This window comes from Rattus norvegicus, chromosome 2 (assembly GCF_036323735.1).
Source record: "Rattus norvegicus strain BN/NHsdMcwi chromosome 2, GRCr8, whole genome shotgun sequence".
NCBI lineage: Eukaryota > Metazoa > Chordata > Mammalia > Rodentia > Muridae > Rattus > Rattus norvegicus.
This window is the reverse complement of record NC_086020.1, coordinates 200,315,777-200,338,882: the sequence shown is the minus strand read 5'-3', so window position 1 is coordinate 200,338,882 and position 23,106 is coordinate 200,315,777. Positions and strand designations below refer to the sequence as shown.

Sequence of the window (23,106 nt, the reverse complement as noted above, 5' to 3'; positions counted from 1 at the left end):
TGTAGGCAGCAGAATGCAGGGTCCTCGTTGCGTATCCAGTTTGTTAATCTATGTCTTTTTATTGGGGAGTTGAGGCCATTGATATGGAGAGATATTAAGGAATAGTGATTATTGCTTCCCGTTATATTCATATTTGGATGTAAGGTTATATTTGTGTGCTTTCATTCTCTTTGTTTTGTTGCCAAGACGAATAGTTTCTTGCTTCCTCTAGGGTATAGCTTGCCTCCTTATGTTGGGCTTTACCATTTATTATCCTTTGTAGTGCTGGATTTGTAGAAAGATATTGTGTAAATTTGGTTTTGTCATGGAGTATCTTGGTTTCTCCATCAATGTTAATTGAGAGTTTTGCAGGATACAGTAACCTGGGCTGGCATTTGTGTTCTCTTAGGGTCTGTATGACATCAGTCCAGGATCTTCTGGCCTTCATAGTTTCTGGCGAGAAGTCTGGTGTGATTCTGATAGGTCTGCCTTTATATGTTACTTGACCTTTTTCCCTTACTGCTTTTAATATTCTTTCTTTATTTTGTGCGTTTGGTGTTTTGACAATTATGTGACGGGAGGTGTTTCTTTTCTGGTCCAATCTATTTGGAGTTCTGTAGGCTTCTTGTATGTCTATGGGTATCTCTTTTTTTTAGGTTAGGGAAGTTTTCTTCTATGATTTTGTTGAAGATATTTACTGATCCTTTGAGCTGGGAGTCTTCACTCTCTTCTATACCTATTATCCTTAGGTTTGATCTTCTCATTGAGTCCTGGATTTCCTGTATGTTTTGGACCAGTAGCTTTTTCCGCTTTACATTATCCTTGACAGTTGAGTCAATGATCTCTATGGAATCTTCTGCTCCTGAGATTCTCTCTTCCATCTCTTGTATTCTGTTGGTGAAGCTTGTATCTACAGCTCCTTGTCTCTTCTCTTGGTTTTCTATATCCAGGGCTGTTTCCCTGTGTTCTTTCTTGATTGCTTCTATTTCCATCCTCAATTCCTTCAACTGTTTGATTGTGTTTTCCTGGAATTCTTTCAGGGATTTTTGTGTCTCCTCTCTATGGGCTTCTGCTTGTTTATTTATGTTTTCCTGGCATTCTTTCAGGCATTTTTGCGATTCCTCTCTGTAGGCTTCTACTTGTTCTCTCAGGGAGTTCTTCACGTCTTTCTTGAAGTCCTCCAGCATCATGATCAAAAATGATTTTGAAACTAGATCTTGCTTTTCTGGTGTGTTTGGATATTCCATGTTTGTTTTGATGGGAGAATTGGGCTCCGATGGTGCCATGTAGTCTTGGTTTCTGTTGCTTGGGTTCCTGTGCTTGCCTCTCGCCATCAGATTATCTCTAGTGTTACTTTGTTCTGCTATTTCTGACAGTGGCTAGACTGTCCTATAAGCCTGTGTGTCAGGAGTGCTGTAAACCTGTTTTCCTCTCTTTCAGTCAGTTATGGGGACAGAGTGTTCTGCTTTCGGGCATGTAGTTTTTCCTCTCTACAGGTCTTCAGCTGTTCCTGTGGGCCTGTGTCTTGAGTTCACCAGGCAGCTTTCTTGCAGCAGAAAAGTTGGTCTTACCTGTGGTCCCGAGGCTCAAGTTCGCTCGTGGGGTGCTGCCCATGGGCTCTCTGCGGCGGCAGCAACCAGGAAGACCTGTGCCGCCCCTTCCGGGAGCTTCAGTGCACCAGGGTTCCAGATGGTCTTTGGCTTTTTCCTCTGGCGTCCGAGATGTATGTACAGAGAGCAGTCTCTTCTGGTTTCCCAGGCTTGTCTGCCTCTCTGAAGGTTCAGCTCTCCCTCCCACGGGATTTGGGTGCAGAGAACTGTTTATCTGGTCTGTTTCCCTCAGGTTCCAGCGGTGTCTCAGGCAAGGGTCCTGCTGCTCCTGGGCCCTCCCCCAAGGGAGCCCAGAGGCCTTATACAGTTTCCTCTTGGGCCAGGGATGTGGGCAGGGGTGGGCAGTGTTGGTGGTCTCTTCTGCTCTGCCGCCTCAGGATTGCCCACCTGACCAGGCGGTGAGGTCTCTTTCCCACGGGGTCTGGGAGCAGAGAGCTGCTGCAGGCCGGGATCCACGGGTGTGGGACCTCCGGCAAACACAGGACGTGCCCGGTCCTAGATGAACTCTGCCTCTGTGTGTCCAGATCTCACCAGGCAGCTCTCTTGCAGCAGACAAGTTGGTCTTACCTGTGGTCCCGAGGCTCAAGTTTGCTCGTGGGGTGCTGCCCAAGGGCTCTCTGCGGCTGCAGCAACCAGGAAGACCCAAGATTGGGTATTTTAAGGTTAATAATATTTTAGCAAATCCAGATTTTATTTTTAAATTCACAAACTTATTTAGAGAGAATTTTAAGGGCTTTGCAGAAAAGGATTTTATAAATCCCAATAACTACAGTGACTGAATGGCTTTTCTCCTCTCTTCTTTCTTCGTGTTTTTCTACCTGAAAACTGAGAGCTTTTTGAGATCAATTCTTTGGGAATGGTAGCTGGGGTGGTGGTGGTGGAGGGCTTTTAAAAATCTATTTGAAATCAAATAGATTCAATATTAGACCTAAAATAATTGTTGGTTTACGCTTCAAAGACCTACCTACATGTGAATTGTTGTATACTTTTTAAAACTTTTTTGATAGCAATAAAAATATCCAACAATTGCCTAGATTTGTCTTCCTATTTACTCTGAAGTAGAAAGCACTTGAATTAGCTTTGAACTTCTTCATATACCATTGGTGCTTACAAGGGGCAGTTCTCAATGGGTAGCATGATACTACAGGAGCTAAAATTGATCTTGGACAAACACAGAAAGGAACTAAAGCAGTGGAGAACCATGAAACAACCTCCAGGTTTGTAAAGAGTAGGGCTGCATTCTGTCTGGGAATGTCTACCCCGCTCAATAGTCATCTTTCTACCCTCATAATTTCCAAATGTGTTTGATGGGCAGTTCTGCAGGACATGCACATCTACTTACAGAAGAAATGCTATTGTGCAGATACGTATTGAAATGATGAATTTTAAAGGATGAGATAACAAAAGCAAAAATAGATGTTCTGATATTTTCTTCACTCCCCCCATCCACAGTGGGTTTCTTTGTGTTTCTTTTACATTGTTTCTTTCCCAGCTGTTTTGCAGCATTTATTCTGGGCAATGACTGTCAGATCAATGCCATTGAAATAACCATTGCATGACAAGGGGTTTAACTCGTCAAGAGGGCCGGAGAAATACTAGGTCATAATGAGGCAAGTGTCCTCGTCATGTGTCTTCTCATTTTAAATTCAGAATCTTGTTGTGAATGCCTTTGATGGAGAGGACCCTTGTAACTAATATTTCTGTGAGGTCAATTTGGCAAATCCTGCTCCACTCTATTTCTCTGAAGGTTGTCTTTTCTCCCTGCTTAGCATTTCCTCCCAGGGGGTGTCTACATAATCTCAGGGAAGACCAGCCACTCTTCACTCTGGCTACGTTACAGTTTTAGCTTGCAGTATTTTTTCTTCCTTAGGACCTGTGTCCATTTTCCTGCTTCCAGAAACTATAATCCTTATGGATAAGTTCTATCTAAGCCTTGGTTTCCTCCTAGCACATGGAACTAGAGTATCTTTAAATTGCCCAACTGCTTTTGCTACTGTATTTAGAATAAATACCTATTTTGCATTAAATGGACTCCAGTAATGTGCATCTCGGCCATCACTCTTCCTTTTCATTTTGGTCGTATATTAAAATCCGAATTCCAACTATCTTCCCAGGAAAGAGTCTCCAGTTTGTACTCGGTTGGTAGTGATCAGATTATTATTCACCTATCTGACACCTGACCAGAGTACGAACATTTTATGCTTTTGCTCGTCAGAGAATATGAGTATGAAAACATCAGCTAGGTTCTGTGCCAGTCAACTGTGGTGAACCAGTCTGATCCATGAAAGAAAGTCACATCGGAAACTTTATATCCTGCAGCTTATAAATATTGAGGCCTTGACTGTCATTTCAGTCCAGCTTCCTCATGTGTAAACCTAGGAAAAAAGCATGGTATAGCCCTAGCTGTGTTCTTTGCTCACTTTGAGATTATTTAATACAGGAAAAAGTACCTGGGGGTAAAGAACTTAGAATGGCCTCAATATATAAAGGGTAAGAATATATATTATCTGACTGTTTACTGTTATTAATATTACTGTTTTAAATAAATGCAATAGATCTTTTTCTTTTAAAAAAGTTGAACCTCATTTATAAATCCACGAAATTAAATATGTGAATTTTCCTTTTACAATTAAGTAATTATTAACTCTCTGCATCCAATTGGTGCTGGCCATATGCATATGGTTGCAGTGTCATTTACTGAGGAATAGAAAATGTGCTAGTGGCCTTACCATGAACAGTGACTTCTCTGGTAACCATTAACTACCAATAGCTCAGCTTGGGGTATGGCCTTGGGAGAGCCTCTTCTATCCATTTTGAAGTTTTTGCCTGTCTTGATCTTCTTCCAATCATGTCTTGATGACCACAGTACATGGGTTCATGTATACAGCAGCCATGTCTTAGCCACTGGACAGCATCTCATAAGACTCTCCCTCGTCCTCCGGTCCTTTCATGCTTTCAGTCTCCTCTTTCACAATAATCTATGAGACTTCAGTGTGGTGGCAGTAGTGGTCGTGGTTGTATTTAGTAGATGATTTGAAGAAATGACCTCTTATAGAAAACATCAGTAGATTCTCTCTCCCCTAGGAACTATGATATTTCTAGCAAGGGATTTTGACCAGGTTTACAATACCAGGCATGATTTTCCTTGCTTCAAATGCAATCAATAGCACAGTTGGTTATCTCTAGAACCAGTCTTGCCACAGTTGATCCAGTGGGTCACATGACAAGTGACCAAATGAGTATGAGTCCCCATCATCTTCCTTTCTGTGTTCTTTTGTTTCACACTGCCTGTTAGCGATGTCAGCACAACCAGCTGCACATAAGAGCCTCCTTGGGGGACTGTTTCTTTTGAAGGCAGGGTTGCAGATGACTCCCAAACAGAATACCTTATTTCTTTGAAGATGGGCTTAGTATTTCTCTTCATTATTGTTGTAGGTACATTCCAACTCTGGAAAGGATCATTGATAAATTTTCCTCTCCCAGTATCCTCTGCGGCATCTTTCAGCACCAGGAAAACTAGTCAGCAGAGAGATGGTTAGTTCAAGATGAATTTCTCTGTGTCTGCAATGAATGTGTGTGGTGTCTTCAGCAGTAGGATCTTACCATGTAGTTATAAGGGAAAGTCAAGAGCAATGGCAACAGCCAATGATGCTTTGGGGGACTTGTGAGTCCTCTTTGTCTAATAACTTACTGCTGTTATACCTGTCCCCAGCAGTAAGATAGTCATTTTACATCCTATGTCTTCTGGGAGTAACATTGTTCACATTAATATGCAGTATATCTGTTCATACTTTTCAAAACAAGTTATATTTTTAATTAGCTTTTAAACTAGTGGGTTTTCATAAGGTTTCTTTATAACATGCATTCTTAGCTCTGGCTAACCCACACCCTATGCCTGCTTTCCCTTCCTCCCAACCCCATCTTAAACACTGGGACAATAAACAGCATCTTCAACAAATGGTGCTGGGAAAGTTGGATTTCAACATTCAGAAAAGTGAAACTAGACTTTTATCTTGCATACATTCAAATCCGACCTAAAACCTGATATCCTGAAACTATGAAAAAAGTAAAAAGTATACTTCTATGTAAAGATGCGTGCAAAATATTTTCTAAATATGACACTGGAATTTCAGGGAATAAGACAACTAAAAAATTGGATCACAGGAAAATCAAAAGCACCTGTTCAGAAGGAAACTGTTACTAATGTGAACAAGTAGCCCACAGAGTAGCAGAAAAGTCCTTGCTTGTTATTTATCTGTTCTAGTTAGTTTCATGTCAAGTTGATGAATGCTAGAGTTATCAGAAAGAGGAAGCCTCAATTGAGAAAATATCTCTGTAAGACTGGGTTATAAGCAAGCTTGTGGACGTTTTTCTAATTAGGAATTGATGTGTGAGTACTCAGCTAATTTTAGGTGGGGCTTCCCCTGAACAGTTGTTTCTGGATTCTATAATCGTGGGGAGCAAACCAGTAAGCAATATCCCTCTGTGGCTTCTACATCAGCCCTGCCTCAAGATTCTGGCTGTGTTTGAGTTTCTGTCCCAACTTCCCCCAGTGATGGACTATGATGTGGAAGTATAAGCTAAATATATGCTTTCCTTCCCAATTTGCTTTTGGTCATGGTCTTACAGAATAGTCATAGTAACCCCAACTAAGACAACGTCAAACATTGGGTAAGAGTCTAGAATATACAGAAACTGAGTTGACAAGAAAAAAAATTAAGGAGCTATGGAACTGAACAGAAAGGTCTCAGAAGAAAAATGTAACTGACTAGTAAATACTTCAGGAAGACAAAAGGACATCTGAATAAATGCTGGTGTGGGTATCTGGAGAGGGAAAGCCTTCTATATTGTTGATGAGAATATAAATTGATGAAGCCATTGTAGAAATCAGCCTGAAGTTTTCACAAAAACATAGAGATAGGTCTAACATGTCATAGCTATACCACTCTTAAGAATATACCCAAATAACACGGCATCTTACTACAGAGATACTTATACATTTGTTCACTGCTGCTTTATTTACAATACCTAGTAAATGGAATCAACCTATATCCATCAAACATCTTCTCAACTGAGGCTCCCTTCTCTCTAATCATAATGAAAATGAAGTATATATAAACATTGGAATATCACTCACTTATCCAGACAAATAAAAGCATGAAATTCTCACGTAAATGGATGAAACTGGAAACCAGTATGCTTAGTAAGATCATACAGGTCCCCCCAAACCAATGCTACCTGCTCTCTCTCTCTCTCTCTCTCTCTCTCTCTCTCTCTCTCTCTCTCTCTCTCATATGAGATTTAAATCTTGTGTTTTGTGTTAACCATGGAGTACATATGGAAACTAGAAGCAGGCCCTCAGTAGGCAGGATGCACTGAGGGCAATAGAGAGTCTAGGTGTAATAGCAGGAGAGAGGGGAGAGTACTGGTCACAGAAGGCTTCAAACAGGTAGTGAAGTGACAGGGATAAGGAAATGAGGGGCCAGGTAAAAGCTTCAACAAAAGGAAGCATGCATAGAGGAGTTACTTGGGAGTGAATCATCTTACAATTCACGTTTAAAAACGTGTGCATGGAAGAACATATGTATTATAAAATAACAAGGTAGATGCTACTGGGGGCAAATGTGTGTTTTATTAAAGGGCTCAATGGCATATATGATGTTTCTGATTTTACAGAGTTTTCAAAGTATTACCCAAATAATGACTAAGGTAACATATGTAAAAATAGTATAGTTGAAAAATAGTGATAAGCCAGTGGGTGAGTCCGATGGTCTTCTGTCTGTTTGCTTTGTTTCCTGTTGGCTTTGCTGTGGTGTCAGCTCACCCAGCTGTATAGCGCATCCTCCTTGGAGGGCTGTTTCTTTGAAGGCAGCATTGCAGAGGACGCACAAACAGAATTCCTTTCTTCTTTGTAGATGAGCTTAGGATTTCACTCCATTTTGTTTTGCTTTAGATTTCTTTTGCTACCATAGTAAACTATGTTTTTGCTATCACGTGTTAATAAATTACAGTATTTAAACTTGGGCAACATTTGTTTTAAAGCTCCGGCTGTCCACCATTCAATAAGTAGTGAAAATATTTTCCCTTGTGCTGTAGGCTCCAGAGCCATCAAATACTGTACTAAAACAATACTGATCCTTCAGCAAGATAAAGAAGAAGGCTAGCAATAAGGGCAATGTGATTTTACACTTTAATATCTAATATTAGATCCAAAGTCCAATATAAAATAATCTAATATTTAAAATTCAATATCTTCTGATTTCCCATTTTTGAAATCACTTGAGTAGCCTTGTGCAATCCATTCAGGACAAGTGGATTTTCTCCTGGTATGGACCTGAACTAATATTGAGGAAGATTTAAAATTGCCTAAAATCAATCCTTATATTGGTTCCCGTTAGTGAGAGTTAACCAAAGCAGATTAATGAGATTAGAAGGTGAAGAAACCAGGGACATTTACCCAATAATTTTAGCCATGGAGTATGCTGGCTCCTAACTAAAATAACTTAGCCAGGAAATAAGAGAGGTTTTATATTAGAAATGCATCCTGCAATTCCAGTTACAACGTAGATTCTACCAACCCAGACACACACTTAACCCTTCTACCACGAGTACATTTCTCTTCTCTCTTGGTGTTTCTTTGAACTGTCATCAGACATTGATCAGTCTGACAAGCATGTTACTTCATCTAGGGCACAATTGAAACTACTGTCCCGTTTTCCCCTGCCTTCATTTTCCAGCTTCTGTAATGAGTGTTTGGAACCCCTGCTTCCCTTTAAAAAAGAGATCATTACAGCATTCTCTAGTAAAATGGCTTCGGTCTCAGCACCCTATTATAACACACACTTCCAGGACTTTGACACCCACTTTCAAGACAAATAGAGAGATTTTTCTCACTCCTTATCTTTTCTCAAATATCTGGCACTATTGATCACACACATACTTTTTTCCCTTCTGACATTTCAAAAGAATTTTCCCTCTCTATTCTCTAGTATTTGAATTGCCTTTTCATTCTTTTTAGAGGTCAGATTAAATTTTTATTTTTCTCTGTGTACAGACGTTCAACTATCTAGAGTGCCCTAAATTATATACAGGAGCTCAAATATTGGCTGTTAGCTGTCAATAAAGTCAGCTATAACCAAGTTTACCATTTTCACATTTATGACTAGATGCACAGACTCCTATTAGATGAGCTGACCATGACCAACTATCTAAACAGTAGATCTAAGAAAGGCACTTCTAGGGTGGCCCTCTTCTATGCACTCACTGATATTAGCCAAAAACTTGGAATACCCAAGATACAATTTACAGACCATATGAAGCTCAACAAGAAGGAAGGCCAAACTGTAGATGGACCAGTCCTTCTTAAAAGGGGGAACAAAATACTCACAGGGAAATATAGGGACAAAGAGTGGAGCAGAGACTGAAGGAGAGGCCATTTAGAGACTGTCCCACCTGGGGATCCATCCCATATGCAACCACCAAACCCAGTCATTATTGATGATGCCAAGAAGAGCTTGCTGACAGGATCCTGATATGTATGTCTCCTGAGAGGCTCTGCCAGAGCCTTACTGATGATATAGGTAAGGATGGTTACAGCTAACCATCAGATTGAGCATGGGGACCCCAGTGGAGGAATTAGAGAAAGGACTGAAGGAGCTGAAGGAGTTTGCAACTCCATAGGAAGAAGAACAATATCAATCAGCCAGATTCACCCCCAGAGCTCCCAGGAATTAAACCATCAAGCAAAGAGTACACATGGGAGATGGGGGAGTGGACCCAAGGCTCCAGCTACATATGTAGGAGAGGATGACATAGCCTGGCATCAATAGGAGGAGAAGCCCTTGGTCCTGTGAAGGCTTGTTTCCCCAGTGTAGGGGAACACCAGGGTGTTGAGGTGGCAGGTGGTGAATGGAAAGGGAGAGCGTCCTCATAGAAGCAGGGGAAGGGAGGATGGGGAGGGGTGGACCTGGAAAGGAGATAGCATTCGAAATATAAATACATAAACTCTCCAATAAAAAAAGATCATGGTTCAAGAATTTCTAAATTAATTTTGTACACACAGATAAAATTCCTCCACATACAGCTCGAGTGTTGTCCATCCTCATAGCAGCTTGAGTGTTGTCCATTCTCTTAATGTAGTATCAAATGTTGGTCCTTGAGTTTGAGATATATATATCTAGAGAGAGACAGAGAGGTGTGGGAGCAGGGGAAGGAGAGGGAGAGGGAGAAATAGAGATAGAGAGAAAGAGAGAACTATAGGTTGGTAGAGACTCTTGAGATGACAGAGTTGGAAAAGCTGTAGATGCACAAATATAAATGATAAAGGTGACCTTGATGGCAGTACTTACAGGCATTTATTGAGATTCTGTCACGTTGGAGACATTCCGTTTAACTTTATTTGCTGGTTAATTCATTCAGTTCCCTCAGAAGTTCTATGAAACTTGAGCCTTTACTGGTCCTATTGTATGGATAAGAAAACTGAGGCACAGGCAGTATTACAAGATGGAAAGGTAAACCTTGACCAAGGCATTCCTGTGTGTTTAGTAAAGGAGAGAATTATAGTCCTCAGTAGTTCATCATTTATTCCAGCTGACCAGGCTTACATCGCTCCATCTTTGCCCAGAGCCAGTGTCCATACAGCAGCCTTACTAATCTCTCTCTAATGTGGATCATACTTAGCTTCTTCCTAATCTGCTTCTGCCTTTTAAGGGTTTCTATTTGCTTTTACAAACTCTTAGCCCTGTTCACACATTCTCTCTCTCTCAAGCTCGTCTTGTTATTTATTCTTGGCCTTCAACCTTCTTGTAACTACTGTAGGGAAGGACACACACCTTGTCCTTCACCTAGATTTTTAGTATCTAGCTACTGCCTCACCTTCAAAACACCACTGTACCCACTTATCTCCTTAAAAGGTTTACAGCTGCTTGCACCAATTTCTGGAGGTTTTGCTTTGTCTCTTTGGCTCCTGAGCCGTATTTTAATAAACGAGTAATGTGTAATGAGACTATATAAAGAAACAGAAGGGACCATTTGGATTTGTAATAAAATGGGTGAACAGACTAAGAGGAGATAAAAAAGAGGAGGAAGAAGAAAGCAGGAGACAGAAATGAGCCTGTGCAAGCTGATCCTGGGACTGAGCTAATGGGAGCTTTGAGTGAGAAAGGGAAGATTTACAGGTCAGTAATTATGCATGCGGGATATTTAGAGAGAAAAGGAGGATGGAGAATTTTAAACTGCTTTGTTGTGCATTATAAATTGAATCTCCATGGCATTTTCCTCATTTTCAATTACATTGGATGTCAAACTAATGTTTCTCAAATAGAACTGCTGGGATGGGGCAATGAGTCCCAGTTTTACACTAGGCTCAAATAGAAGCTTCATCACCGCCATTTTTGATGCTTCTTGGGCATTTCATCTTCTAGACACCACTGATTCTTGCCTTCTCTTTGTTCTCTACTTCCAATCAATCTAATACTTGCTGAATGTATGTCATCTCGTTTTAATTGACATACACCAGCCACATGTTCTGATACCCATTTAGTTAAAACTAGTTCCTAGTTAGCCTTCCTTCCTTCACTCTACCCCCGTTTGTAGGAAGCAGTAACCATGACATTCTCTTACAAAGACTCCCTACTTCCTTGAGCTTTGGCTAGGTTACCAGCTCTAGACTGATTTTTCACCATTCTTAGCCTACAGTATCTCTCCGTGTATAATTGATACATACATGACTTCAATTTGATGAACTAATGTTTGAAGACTAATGGCTAAGATCAAGTGTAGCGTATTTATGTGAAGGGACCATTTAGATTTGTAATAAAATGGGTGCATATTTATAATTGATTTCTAATCAGTTTATACAACAAATAGACAATTACATGTCAAAGACGTTTAGTTGCTCCTCCAATATTGTGGAATATTCATACTTTATTAAATAGAAAAATTAATCACAAAATAGCTTGCATTCATTCACTTTTCATCATTTGTTGTATGTCCATATGGTATAAATTAGGATACATACAGAGACAATATCTTGAATTATGTACATGTCCATAAGTAGAATTTGATTGTAATCATACTTTCAATTATTCTCCATAACTTAAGCGACTCCTAAAATTCAATTCACCTTGAGTGATTTTTTTCTCTCTCTCTAGACGAAAATCTGTAAAACTAATTTTTAAAAAGTCTAACCATGTATGATGTCTGCTTCTAGAAAACACTGATGATTTTATTTTCTCTAATTCATTAAACTCAAAGAATTTCTACCTAGCTTTTTGTGCTATCTAAACCCAGCTTCCACTATATATTTAAATGGATTCCCTATTTCAGCATGACTATGAACTTCCAAATAAAGTATACCTGATTCGATAGCTCGCCTTTACTACATTCATGACATTGTGAAGCTCAGTTTCTTCTCAGTAGAGTGAAGACATGAGTTTTAAGGAATTGTATTAAACTGACACACATAACAGCCCTCCTCTTCACCTAGATAATGCACAGACATTTTCTAAAACCTAGGCTTTACCTCATTTAAATACTTCACAATGGCTGTCTAATAAAATGCCTCTTTAACAGTAGACATTTGTACATATGGTCTGCTAACAGAAATTGGCAATCATTTTATTACCATAAAACCCAATGCCCTCTCATACCTGTTTTCCTGTTTTAAGAGGATGTATTCTCTCCTTCTTGTCATGTTACTGCACCACAACCGCAGGATAAATTAACCTTATCTTCAGTTAATCTGTAATGTTGAGCGTGTCTGGCACATGCCAGTTGCTTAATACTGTTTGTCGTTTGATTTATTCCAGTTCATGATGGTGGCCCTGGTAAAATAACAACCACCTTTACAAATAGGTGAAGGTGGTACCTGTTGCTGTTAATGCACCAGGATGTGTCCATTAATCCATATAAAATATGCTCCTATTTTAAGGACATATTAGTATACTATGAATTATGAATGAACTTTAAAACGGGAAATTCTGAAAGGTGAATGTAAAAACAAACAATAGATTTAAAGGGAATTTATTTCACTGTTAGAAATGTTAAGAATGGAATATTTGGGGTAAGAGAGTCTCTTAGGGTTCTACCGCTGTGAAGAGAAACCTGACCACGACAACTCTTATAAAGGAAAGCATTTCATTGGAGCTGGCCATAGTTTCAGAGGTTTAGTCCATATCATCAGGGTTGATAATGTTGATAATGCCATGGCAACATGCAGACAGATGTGGTTGCTGGGAGAAGAAATTCAGAGTTCTATATCTTGATCCCAAGGCAACACAAGAAGACTATATGCCACACTGGGCATATATAAGCTTAAGCATATATAAGACCTCAAGTGCCACTCTCATAGGCTAACCATTCAAATAGGTGAACCTATTCGAACTCCACAGGGAATAATAGTTACATCGGAAAAGAAAGTTTGTGAATGTATCTTTTATTTACCAGATGTAATTGTCTTGGAGGCTGACTGCTGAAGACACTCACCCTTTCTAGTTCTTTCTGAACTCTGATTGGCTGGTTAAAGTCAGCTGTTCTGGCTCCAACTTCTCTCCAAGCTCACAGATTCAATCTGGCTTCTCTCAGCTTCTCACTGAATTGCTCTGCTTGGCTTCAAACTAACTGTGGCCATTTGTTCTAACCTTCTGGATCCTTCTTATTCTCTGCCTTCAACTGCCTCTGCTGACCTGCACCGAACTGCACGAACTCAGGAACCCAACTCTGCTGCACGGCACTCACTTTAATGACTCCCAACTAACCTGACTACATCCCTTCACTCTCCCTGCAATGCTCTTAAATAGGTTTGCTCCTTAGAGTTGGACATGTCTATCTCTGGTTCATTCTATCAAATCTGTCTCTGATTTGTCACTTTTTTGCACCTCAAATATATGTTACTGTTTGTAATTGAAGGTGTATACTAAAGGATTCCAGCCAGAGAGATTGAAGGTACATACTAAAGACATGTCTGTATTTCAGCTGTATCACACAGAACCGAAATCACATCAGAGCTAAGAGCTAAGGCACAAAGACTGCTGTGAGTTTGAAGCAAGACTGGGTTACACAACTGCACTCTCTCTCCAAAACTGAACAAAGAAAAAAAGTTTAAAAAAGAGGTGGAAAGAGGGTTTAAAATGAAAATTTGGTAAACTCACATGTCCCTGGAATATGCTATTCATGTACCAGGTAGTGGGAAGATGATGATTTCTGTGCCTTCATCTATACAGGTAGCAAACGCATGTTTAAAAGGAAAAAAAGAAAAAAGAAAGAAAGACAGAACTATATATAGAATGCAGCTTATAAGCTTGTGAAGCAGCTCTCCTAATTTAGTGGCCTCAAGAGTTAAATTTAACTTGTCAAGAACCAAACCCTGGATTTAAGTAGAACTTTGAAGGTCCTTCTAATTGGCCACCAGAAACAAAGATCACCTTCCTCCTCCGCAGCAAATCGTGCCTGGCCTTTGTCTCTATGGCCATTCACTTCAGGCTTTACATGGGCTCATTCCTACTGAGTCTCTTCATAACTGGGCATTAGAAAGCTACACCCACCCACCTTCATCACAGTTTGCAGCCACTCAAGAACGAATCAAGTTCTTGGTGTTCTGCTTCTTGAATAGGATGGGATCAGGAAAAGAGATGTTCCACTCTGAGACCAACAGACACAGCGCTGCTTTGACTGATGGAGGAAATGAAGAGAAAGTGAACACCAGGAAAGGACTAGGATATAGTTACAGCTTTGTAATCTGTCATTGTCCTCTAACCTCACCAGAAACTGGAGTGACTATATCAATCACATAGAGACAGGGCACTTGAAGCAAGACTTCTTTTTCCTATTTACAATGTGTCTATCTTCATATAAATTCTATACACAACTTAGAGAGGTCAGTTAATTCTTTAAACGTGGTTATCTCTTTAATTCTTAATTCCCATCCATTCATCCCATACTATCAAACATTCATTCTCCTTTTCTGTTTGTCTCTCTTACTCTTTCAAATGAGTAAATATTTTCCTGTGAATATATGTGTTAATTATTCTTCTATATGGAAGGAAACTTAAAAATAATTGCAATTTAAACCACTGAACTGAGAATAGGACCCCCGTTGAAGGAATCAGAGAAAGAACTGGAAGAGCTTGAAGGGGCTCGAGACCCCTTATGAACAACAATGCCAAGCAACCAGAGCTTCCAGGGACTAAGCCACTACCTAAAGACTATACATGGACTGACCCTGGACTCTGACCTCATAGGTAGCAATGAGTATCCTAGTAAGAGCACCAGTGGAAGGGGAAGCCCTGGGTCCTGCTAAGACTGAACCCCCAGTGAACGTGATTGTTGGGGGGAGGGCGGCAATGGGGGGAGGGTGGGGAGGAGAACACCCATAAAGAAGGGGAGGGGGAGGGATTAGGGGGATGTTTGCCCGGAAAACGGGAAAGGGAATAACATTTGAAATGTAAATAAGAAATACTCAAGTTAATAAAAAAAATAATTGCAATTTAATATAACTGCCTTTCCCCCACATTGGGATGACTTGTGCATGGAACATGAACAAATATGGACAAGACAAAAGATGCTTTCAGAGGCCACGCCTGGGAAGAGCTTACATGCAGCTAAGGAATTTGAATTGTACCTAATTGTCCTTTAAGAGAGAACATGATACACAGGCAGATTTGTATTTTTAAAAGATCTGTTTAGCAGCTCCACAGATAACAGATTATAAAATTCTAAAGATCTACAGCGGGAGAAAATTTTAAGGCAATTATCAGTTTAGAAAATGAAAGGCATAGTGGAGGTAGGAACACTCCTCCTTCAGTAACAGTGGGCTGTGCCTTGGGAACCTGTTTGGCAAACAGGTACTATTCTGTTAGCCAAGGGAAGCAAGTAGAGCATATTCATGCTAACTACTATTTATCGAGCATAACTGCATTCAAAGGAAACATTAAGCATTTAACATGCTTTCTGTACTGTTTTATCAAGTTGATATCATAAAGGACAGACTGTCATTGTGTCATTGGCTTTTAAAAACGACAAAATCAGGGTTTGAAAAACTTGCTTGTGAAACATTACATAGTGAAAAGGAGCTGAATTTAGACAAAAACCAATCAAACAGGACCCTCAGTTATAGAGAAGCATCATGTCGATCCTAATGAAGTGAGAACCAGAGGGACCTGAGTGAGTTCCATGTAAGGATGTAACAAATACATGGTACTAAACACGGCTGAGGACACAAGGATCTAATCCCTGGAATGGAGGGATTGAACTCGTCAACTATTTCTTATACATTTTGAAATATAGGCTACAGACTTGTTGGGGGAAAATCCTTTTTAATACTGATACTTGATTTTTAAAATTATGAATTTGCTTTCTTGGCTTGATACCTAATAACCATCATTGCATTTGTCTATATCTCAAACGTACAGAAGTTGTGTGTGTGTGTGTGTGTGTGTGTGTGTGTGTGTGTGATATAAAAAGCATTTTTTTCACAGAATCACTTGAGCAGAAGTTGTCACCTTAATGCCTTGTAATCTCTCACAAGTGGTGACATGCTCCTACATAATTATACTTACACCACCTCAAGTGGAAAATTAATATGGACCTTCTGCTGGGATATAATACTCAACCACTATTCTAGTTCTATCACATGTCTCTTTACAGGTTTAAATAAAATGGTTTTGGGGGGAAGGGGGTAGCATTAGCACCTGTTTACTTTGTAAATCTGGCATCTGGCCCTGCTCCTCTGTCTTTAATGAAGGCTTACTTTTTGTAAGAGCAGTTCATTGGTATAAAGCCTCCTCAGTTTCAGTTTGTCTGATACTTTCTCACTGCTGGATTCAGATTAAATATCATTAGTAGCAATACTATCCAAGTCAAGCCATCCTTGCTTAGAGCAATCGTATTGGTCAAATTCATCATCGCTGTGATCAAATACCTGACAAGGAGCAGCTTAAGGAAGAAAGGGTTTGTCTTTGCTTATAATTTAAGGGGAAGAGTCCACAATGCTAGAGACTATGAGATAGCTGGTCACATTGCATGTACAGTCAAGAAGCAAGAGGAGACAAAAAGAAGGATCAGATTATAAAAAAATGGATGCCTCCAGCTAATTATTCCACAATCTACCAAAATAGCATCATGTTCACATTGATAAATATTTCACATTCAAGCCACCGCATCCATGTAATTTCCAGGAAGGAGAAGAAAAGAAAAAGTTAACTTTTCAATGTGTTGTGTTTGGGATTCCTATGAATGAATCAGAATTTTGATGATATTCAGATAGGAAGTTGAATAGATGTGTCTGAAATGTATCTGGGAAATAAGAACTAGAGACAGAACCATAGGCTCATCAAAGAACAAGTGACAGTTGAAGTTGCAGCATGAAATATCTAAGAAATACAAGAGAAATGGAAGCAAAAAAACACCAAAAGATTGGGCCATGAGGAAATCTTAATTGTAAGGATCTGAAGGAAGAAGAACATGTAAAGGAAGCAAAAAGGAAAAGATGCTGGGAGACTAAAATCATTAACTATGATTAGGGGAACAGATCAGTAGGAAAGTTTCAGCCCCAGCAGAATTCCATGCTTGAATTAGTTTGAGGCCAAGCAGAGCAGAGCATCAGAGAAGGATAGAGAAGCCAGATTGAATCAGTCAGCTTGAAGAGGACTTTTGAGCCAGAAAAGCTAAGTTGAATCAGCCAACCAGAGACCAGAAGCAACAAGGAAGGGTGAGCTTACTCAGCAGCAAGTCTCAGAGGCTGAAAACATCCTAGGCCTGGATAAGACTGTATGGAGGCTAGAAGCTTCCAGGACTGAGCCTAGGTTAGCAGACTGAGGCAGTGAGCCTCCAGACAAGGATTACATCAGGCAAAGAAAAGTCATCATCTTTCCACTCTAATTAACCCCTTGCTGTAATTCCACTTTAAATGATGATATGGATTTTTTTTTAAAGAATTTTTCTTTTGAGGGAGGGTTGCTCATTTTCTCACAGCTCTAAATAAACTAATAAAAGAAAGGTACATTTACAGACAGTTTATCTTCAAATGCTTTTTCCTTCCCTCTAGCAAGCACTGTACTATGATTTTACTCACTAGGCATTAACGCTTTGCTAGAAGAATATCTTCTCCTAATACCAAAGGAAAACCAATGGTTTTAAAATTAAAATTTACCCTTTGTGTATTTTAACATCTCATTTATTCTAGAATTGCTCCACTCAAACCAACTTAAAAAGTAAAGACTAAGGGGCTGGAGACGTGGCTCAGCTGTGTTGGCTGCTTTTGCAGAGGACTTGGATTCAATTCTCAGCAACCACACAGCCGCTCACAACTGTCTGGAACTCCAGTTGCAGGACATTCATGGCACCAGGCATGCATGGGGTGCACATGCCTGTGCATGTAGGCAAAATACCCATAGACATAAAATTTAAAAATCTTTTATTTTTTAAAGTAAAGAATGAGTCATATGCATTTGTTGAGATGATTTTTCCAGAAAGAGCTATATAGTACCCTTGAAGCTAACAAACAAGTACTGGCCATTGATCTTACTGGAACACAGTCCTCATCTCAATTCTTCCACCTCCAGCATCCTCATTCATCCTCAGTTTCAAATATCTTCTTAAGCCAATGTCTCAAGCATTGACTATATCTGCCCCAGGGGTCCAGACTCATATTGACTCATGATCATGAAGATGGAGAGAGAGAGAGAGACAGGGACAGCAGCATACAGCACAACAGTTTCATGTTTGACTCCTTTGACTAATTGGGTTTTACAATCACTGTGAAGGTTAGTGACTCTGTGATTCTGAGCAAGCTATTTAAATGATTTGTGCTTCCGTTCCAGCATCTACAAAACAATAGGAGCAAAGTGCTGACCTCCATTACTGTTATGAAGATCCCAACGTGTTAATGTAAGCATTTAGAATAGTGTTGAACACACAGTGAGCGATATGTAAGCTTAACTCTACCGTTTGTCCAATGAGAATATCAAGTCCAGCGTTTCTGAATTTAGACATCCTGATCACCTTACAATTTCAAATCTAGTATTTCACAGCTCAGTAAAAATGACCGCCAAATATCTAGTTACAACAATCACTTCTCAGTGGTTGCTGCAGGTCCTCATGTTCTATCCAAGCTCAGGTCTGGCATCTGCTATATCCCTCTCCCTCCCTCCCTCCCTCTCTCTCTCCCTTCCTCCCTCCCTCCTTCTCTCTCTGTCTCTCTCTCTTTGTTGGTTTTACTTTTAAGTTTTGAGTTAAGTATGATCCTCTAAAATGGCGTTTCTCAATCTGGGGCTCATAGGTCACAACCATTTGGAGATTCTCATATCAGATATCCTATTCCATATCAAAGATCAAAAGTTTACATTACAGTTCATAACAGTAGCAAAATTACAGTTATGAAGTAGCAAGGAAATAATTTCATGGGTGGGGTTCACCAAAACAGGAGGAACTAGATTAAAGGGTTATAGCATTAGGAAGGTCGAGAACCACCTTGATCAAGTGACCTTGACCCTATTTTCTTCCACAAAACTAAATTATCCCTCGAAGTGATTCATTCCATTGATCATAATTATTTATTTTTTAGAGTCTGCCTTTCCAACTAAACTTCAAGTCTCGTTGAAATAGGGACTGTGTTTCTCTCTTGGCATACAACACAGTGACACATTCAAACATAATTCTCAAATGGATGAGGAAAAGACAGAGGTACAGATGAACAAGTGCTTTAGGCTCTACAGAGTCCTCGGGAGCTGAAGATTAAAAAGAAATATTCTCTTTTTAGGAGGGTCACTGACTACATAAGCTTAAGTCTACCATTTGCCTAGTGAGAATATCCAATCCAGTATTCCTGAATTGAGACACCCTGATCACCTTACAATTTAATAAACATGTTTCTCTGGTGTCTGCCATGAAAATGCCAATACCTATCCTCAGAGACAAATTATCAGAGGTCCTTGGGGTAGAGTGTGCAGATCAATATTATGAAGATGACATCAAGGCCCATTACCATGAGGATGAACACTAGTGAGAGCAAGGGGGAGGCAAGGGGTGGCTGGCCTCCAGGTTCCGTGCCTTATTCTGTGGAGAGCTACTAGGACTGCTAAAGGGTCAAAGGCAACAGGTTTTTTGTTTGTTTGGGGTTTTTTTGTTTGTTTGTTTTTTGTTTTTGTTTTTGTTTTTGTTTTTGTTTTGTTTTTTTGCTGACTAGAGATTCAATGTTGGGATAGATAAACTCATAATTCTGAAGTTAAATTGTATGAAACAAGCAGAGGCAGAAGCAGGCTGCAAATTATCATGCCGCTGTAGAGCCTCAGAGTCCTCCTCCTCCTCCATCATGTGGGTTTAGCACAAGCCAACCCCCAACCCACAGATCTGCACTGTGGTGTCCACCACGCCTCTGTTTACTTGCTAGGGACAGAGTGCTGTTTCTGGGGGTGGGGCTTGCTCGTTGTGTAATGTGCACCCTCCCTGTTCTTGCCATGTTGCTATTTTCGTGTTGTTCACAATGTTCACAAAGAATGTTGTGAACATTCTTCTTTAATTAGTATCCCATAAGCAAGGGAAGAGTTTGGAAGAGATTGAAATCAATGAGGAGTATGAGGAATTCACATGACAAGTTAATCCTTTTGGATGTCCATAAATTAGGAATCCCTTCCTCCTTCTTATGATCAGCAAAGGATAGCATTGTTCCTCTCAAATTCTCTCACACCTGGTGGCCTCCAGAAAACAGGCTTCGCTGGCCTTAGACCGTTCATTTCATGAAGAAAGGAAGGAACATGGTTTTGAGCATCGCACCAGAGCTTTCGGCTCAAGTCAGCCATCTCTTACAGTGCCTTCAGGATGGCACCTCTCACTGCGTGGTGTCTAACCACCCTTGTTTTCCATAAACTGCTCTAACTGAAGTGTCCTCTGCCCTCTTGAGCTATTTCTATTTTGTACCTCTGTTCTGATTTCGTATAAAGCAAAATAGTTCACCCAGTATTTGTGCATTTTTAAGACAGTAACTTTTAAAAAGCCATTTTCCAACCACCTTCACCATATTGCCTTATTACAATGTTTACCTATAGACATCCCTTTTCCTCTTGGCTTGGTTCTGTTGAGATTTTGTTCCTCCCCAGAACACTGGAAACATTGGTTTAGGTTCCATTCATTTGTGTGGCTTGTGAGGGAAGAGCACACTTGGCTCCTTTTTAGAAATGTGTCTGCTTGACCCCTGTGACCTTCGCCAGTTTGAAAGGCCAGAACATAATCTTCTGTGGGGATTAGTGCAGGTGTCTATTATGGCCCACAATCTGTGATGCGGCTCCCAGTGTTCTCACTATGGTAAGGTTAAGCTGTCCTGACTTTATTTTTCGAGTGAAAATGTCCACAAGGTGTTAGTACTGTCAGAGAACAGACTGAAACAAGCTGTAACTTCAATCAGACATTAAGCCTGTGCCTGCTCTGGAGAGGAGACTCCACCGTGAACAAAGGGGTTCCTTAGAAAATGGAGCAATCACTTTCAAACTCCAAAGTTATAAAACTAACAGTTTTGAAGGCTGAGACAGAAGGATCATGAGTTTGAGGCCAGCCTAAGCTACATGGATATTTCCAGAACAGCCTGTGCTACCTACGATGGCCCTTCTCTCAAAAACAACAACAGTTATAAAAACAAACCCTTTTGTCTCCTATTATTCTTGGAGTGCTATATTTTGCAAACTAAAATCTGAGATTCATGCATTTACAAATACATAGATGATTTTGTTCTAAAGGTTTTGCATATCTAATATCTCGAAGACTCAGAGTATAACAGGCTATACTGTCATCAATCCACCCGATGTCAAGACCCAGTGTACTAACTCTGATGTCTTACTAGTTGAGATTTTCCTTCCGCTTGCAGTATCATAACACTTCATTTCTTAATGACCTTCAGGCAATGGGAACATGCTACCTTATAGGCCTCTCCTCTATGTCTGTGCTCACCAGGGCTTGAAAGTGTGTTCATGTTGGTGGTACCAATAAATGTTCTTCTGATTTCTGGTAAAGATATCCTCTCTCTTGGATCTTACTACTCTGCTTCTAATTTCTTTCTGCTTCTTCCCAGTGCCAGTAGTAGAGCTACTGGACCAAAAGAGGGAAGCTCAAAATAGCCTGAGTCCCATGTTCCATTTCAGGGATATCTTGATATCTTCAGAAAAAACAGAAAACCTGGGTCCTCCATGTGTGAATCATGAAATCATCTGAGGCAGAAGGAGGCTGAGACAGAGAAGTTCCAAGAAGGGGCAGGGGAAACTACAATAATTACAGCTCTCATATAAAGACGTCAATCACCAGCCTCTCTGAAGCTGGTAGCCTAGGCTCCAAGCAGACAAGCGAAAGTAAAACAGGAAGTGTCTGCCCGAGATGGTGCCACAGTCTGGCAGTTAGAACATACTCTAGGATCATGGCTCCTCTATGAATCTGCCAGTTCTGGAATCTTTGGAAAGGTCTTACCTCGGCAAATAGCTAGTGATGTCTATTTCTAAAACACGGCAGCAATCGAGTGGGTGGGCCATCCCACAGCGCTGCTTCTTGCTTTTTTCTGTTTGACTTTCACTGGTCAATATGAGTAAAGATAAGCCAGACAAAAATGTCAATAGAGCTCTCTGTTTTCCAAGATAGTTTTGAGTGTAAACCCAAATGTTTCCCACAGCCTTCTGCAAGCACGTGCTGTTCAGCATGGAACTTCCAGTAACATCAACCAACCAATCGGCCCTAAGTACGATTTCCATTTCCAGCTGTAATTCCCAGTTGTTTGATGATAGGTAAATCCTTGAGAGAAAAAGTCAAACTGATAATTCTTCAAGTCCATACTGGGCACGTACGATTTCTTTTTAACTCTGAAAGGCCTCACAGAGCTTAGGTGAAAAGATGGTCTTTCAAAATACCAATTGGCAGAAGAAAGGGCCCCCAACCACTGAAACAGGGGACACGTATCAGCAGCCATACTGGTCCTTTGAATTCTGAAAGCACATTGAGAAAAAATAACAACATTATACTGTGCCAACACATTGCTAATTAATAAGTAATTTCAATTCTCCCAGAGGTGAAATATTAATATTTTGAAAATGGAAGTATTACATGTGATGTTCTAATTGTTATAAAGATATTTAATACTGACATGAGTTTAATTATTTAAAACCTCATAGTGATGTAAATACTATCTACCCAGTCATACATCTTTCCTGCTTTCCCATAGACAAAGGATCTTAAATTAAGAACTACTTAAGGCTGCCTGCTGGGCCACAGAGTAACTACTTACAATGTAGAGGCCTGCATCTGTGAGATTTAATAGCAAGAAACACGGGTCTTTGTTTTCATAAGTAGGGAAAAGTTGCATTTTCTTACATAAATTTCATTCTTGATGTTATTAGAAGGGATTAGGGTGGAGTTGGCACGTCTAAAATTTAATTAACCTAATCCTTTTAACAAGAATTGTTTTCATACTGATAATTCTCTGTAACAACAGTATTATAGATCACAACCACGTGAAATATTTACACTAAATATTTTCGCAAATAATCTT

General features: G+C 40.0%; 1 protein-coding gene and 1 long non-coding RNA gene across 8 annotated transcripts in view; one reads left to right on the top strand and one right to left on the bottom strand.

The window, feature by feature from the left end:
• The window catches only part of Ntng1 (netrin G1), a 363,053-nt gene that overhangs the window by 176,149 nt on the left and 163,798 nt on the right, over window positions 1-23,106 (top strand). The window lies entirely within an intron of this gene.
• Window positions 1,667-23,106, bottom strand: part of LOC120100921 (uncharacterized) — a 33,952-nt gene continuing 12,512 nt past the window's right edge. The window contains exons 2-4 of one of the 3 annotated variants that reach the window (XR_010064389.1): window positions 12,239-22,543; window positions 9,938-10,047; window positions 1,670-9,765 (exon numbers count right to left, since the gene is read on the bottom strand). This is a non-coding gene — a long non-coding RNA (uncharacterized LOC120100921). Of the gene's footprint in view, window positions 22,544-23,106 lie in introns of all 3 variants that reach the window. The other 2 variants (XR_010064388.1, XR_005501221.2) reach the window with 2 other exon arrangements.